A 3,554-nucleotide genomic window follows, 5' to 3' on the forward strand; every position below is an offset into this window, starting at 1 on the left:
GTTTATATTTTCTCACTTTATGTCCCCATGCAAACCAATAAGTCTGCGAGAAGGGAGAGAGTCGTTCTCACCACGTCAGTCCGCGTCTTCCTGTTCCCGCTCCTTTTCAGAGAAACACGTGGATTCGTGACGCCAACAATTTTCCAGGGAAATGTCGCAAAATGGGAAAAACAAATGACGCAATCGACGTTCTGTCGTTGAATGAAGAGGTGTCATTTTCTGAAACTGCGCCCCCTTCCAGTAAATGAAAGTGCCTCGCCCTTATCGGTGCACACGCAGATCATCGCTTATCGTGACGCTAATATAATATTCTGGGCACAGCAAACCTGGGAACTCGATACTGACGTTTAGATCGGCGGGGGTGGGTGTCGGTGGAATCATCTCTGTCGACGGCAGAGCATTCTGGAAGTTGTGAAAGGTGCGATCCTAAGGCTCAGAGCCAGGTAAGCGGGCAGGAGAACACACTTGCAAAGAAAGCTGGATACAGGAAATGCAGGACGATGATGCAAACACTCCTGTGGTCAAACAGTGCAACTTCAAGTATGACATAGTTCCAAAGAAAATCTCCCGGCGTGCCGCTGGAATCGAAAAGTCATCGGGAGGCGGCGCTGCGTATCGCTGCAGTGGCACGTCAGCCCCCGCCGGGTCATAACGGTACTTTTTAAGATACAGGTGTTTTTGTTTCAGTGTGTTTCAGCCAGTCGTTCCGGGCAATAAGACCCGGCAGCTCACGTCATGTCGCGGTTCAGCTTGGGCAGGTCACACGTCAAGTCACATGGAATCCTGATAATTTAACCCACCTCTGCGTTTTAAAGGACAGCGGTCGTGAAAGGAGTCGTTCTGTTGTTGACATAAACGAAAGCCTTTGTGTCAAACAATAGAGGGTAGGCAGAGAGCGGACAGCTGTGTTGGCTAACTTCGGGTTCGGCCCTCATTATTGTCTTATGAGGAAATAGATACATAACTCTCCCTCATCAGTGACCGCCGCCTGCTCTCCCTGGCTAACATTTGACAACACCCGGCCAACGATTTAGCGAAAAAAGCTGAATTCACGTCCGTTTCTTTGGAGGCCGCGTTACTGTTTACTCAGCTGCCGGCCTCGCAGACCTGGAAAAACACACCGCGTATCGATGAGAACCAAGTGTGGACCTTGTAATGTGACTTTGCAGCTCCGTGTGACTCTGAGCTCCGGTCTACACGAGGGACCCCCCCTGGTCGCTTTGTTCGGCCGTGTGTTCCCTGAACTTAAATCCTCCTTATCCTGATCCCGGATCAAGGCTTCGCGTATTCATCCTTTACATTAGGGACTGGTAACATCCTCATTTCCGGATCTAGTTGCATGTATGTAAAACCCCGGGCGGGAACAATTCAAATTACCGCTACTGACGACCAGACAAGGCTCCGTTTGTGCTCCGTACATGTAAACCAGTACGTCCATCAGGGCGAGTCTAGACGATGGATTAACAAACAGGATTATCGAACCCCGACGGAGATAATGAAGTTAAAGGACTCCCAGGATTGGGCTAACCTGGGTCCTGTGACTGATGCAGGGGGTGCGGGCGGAGGCTGATGCCTCTGCTGGCGGGGGGGTGGGGGGGTTATTTTTCCTCAACACATCAGGCTCCACAGTTTTGAATAGGTCGTCATTTCAGCCTCTCATTAGCATTTGCTGAATTTGATTTTCTCTAACCACAGGTACTTTACTGATTTCAGGGTAATTACATTTTGCCCATTCAACTTCTTCAGATTTGGGCAATCGATTTCCGATCCCGAAAGGATCAGTTATGTCTTCATTGACAAAATGTTCAGTGTCACAAGAAAATTTGGATCGGTTTTGTGGATGGTCGTGAATTGATTTTAATTTTTTTTTCTCCCAGTTTTTAGGTATTGAGCTGATATTCCCCGAGGTTTTATTTAATCTAATATTCAGATACCTATTTGTTTGTCACAATCTGACAGAAACAGGTTTCAGCTGTCATTGGTAAATTATGACGCTATTCAAAATGTCAGTTTCCATGGCAACCAGGCACATGCTTAACTGTCATTCAGTCAAAAAAAAAAAGCTGGTAACAGCTTTTTTTTTTTTTCTTTTTTTTTTTTTGGACATGCTACAACTTGTCTTAAGCGGTATCCAATCTCCAGCGTCATGGCACAGCAGCCAAGATATCCCCGGGACACGTCACTGAGGGCAGGAGGGAAAAAGTAGGCTTTTTGGAGACCTTCCCCGTGGGGGAACGTGGAACCCTCAGAGGTGGCGGTCGTTGTTGTTGTTGTTGTTGTTTGCGCTGACTCTGGAGACGAAAGCTTGTTCCTATCAGCTCCAGCCAACTCTCTCGAGTAGCCGCTCCGTCGTTCACCTGAAAGTCCAGTTCTCAGGCTTCTTCCCCCGGGAACTCGTGACTAGTGATGTAAACCCTCTGGATTTAGACCTTTGACCCCTACATGGCAGATGAGAACAGATAACATTAACCCCTCCAGATATGGAGTCCTCATAGGAGTTGTCTTCGCTTTAGGTTTCTATCAATTCAGTGTTCTGAAAAATTACGAATATACACCAAATCCTAAGCTTGTTATCATCAAAAACCTCCTAATCGGATAGGAGGTCTTCAAAGTCTTCGATTAGGGAACGACTGTATGTCTATCCCCATATTCTATGACAGGGTTATGTATCTAATTAGCCAGTGAATTATTGTATATATATAGATCGTGTATCAATGAGAGGGTGAATGGCACCCCTACAACCGTGAGTGCAGGATAAACTGTATCATGAACTTATGAATATTAACAAAATAAGTTGGGTTTTTTTTTTAACAGTTTGTATTTAATACCGTCTCTTGCCAATTCATGGTAATTTTTCTGTTGACCTCATCTCTAGCAGGATTCTCGGTAACAGTCAGGTTTGACATTATTAAGAATGAGCAAGATCGTAAACTAATGTGAGGGCACAACGTCATTGTTACGGGTGCAATTAAAGAAAACAAAAAGAAAACACCAATGGGGATTTTGCAGAAGACGCATGTGAAAACCCGTTTGTGTCATTTCCATTCATGTGAAAAGTTCTCGAAGAAAGAATTCTTGACTTCGGGGCTTCTTATCGTAACACGTTCCTTCATGAACCTGAGCGAGGTGTGATCTCTCAACAGGAAGTTCAGCCCCGGTGGAAAAACACCCGCTGGGCTTGTGATGAAGACGTCGTTGCAACACCCGGTGTTTGTGTCATGTTCACTGACTGTTTTCATGTCAGTGATAAAGTCATGCATCTCCGCGGAAACGGGAGAGGTCAGATGTGTCCCTGCGTAGCGGCTCACACCTGGAATGTGATGAAATTACTTTTAAGAGAAAGATGACAATGACAAATAAGCTCAATGATGAGTTCAAATTCACAGCGGCGGGATGTTGTTTCTATATGTGGCCCCGTGATTGGTCCAGGGGGAGCCCTGCCTTTCGCCCAATCACAGCCGGGATAGGCTCCAGCACCCATGTGACCCTGAGCGCAGGATAAACTGGGAATAATGAATTCACTAATTCGAAATACTCATTGTAGTTTCTCCTAA

This window comes from Fistularia commersonii, chromosome 17, assembly GCF_037954325.1.
Source record: "Fistularia commersonii isolate RoL2024-O1a breed Wild chromosome 17, RoL_Fcom_v1.0, whole genome shotgun sequence".
Lineage (NCBI taxonomy): Eukaryota > Metazoa > Chordata > Actinopteri > Syngnathiformes > Fistulariidae > Fistularia > Fistularia commersonii.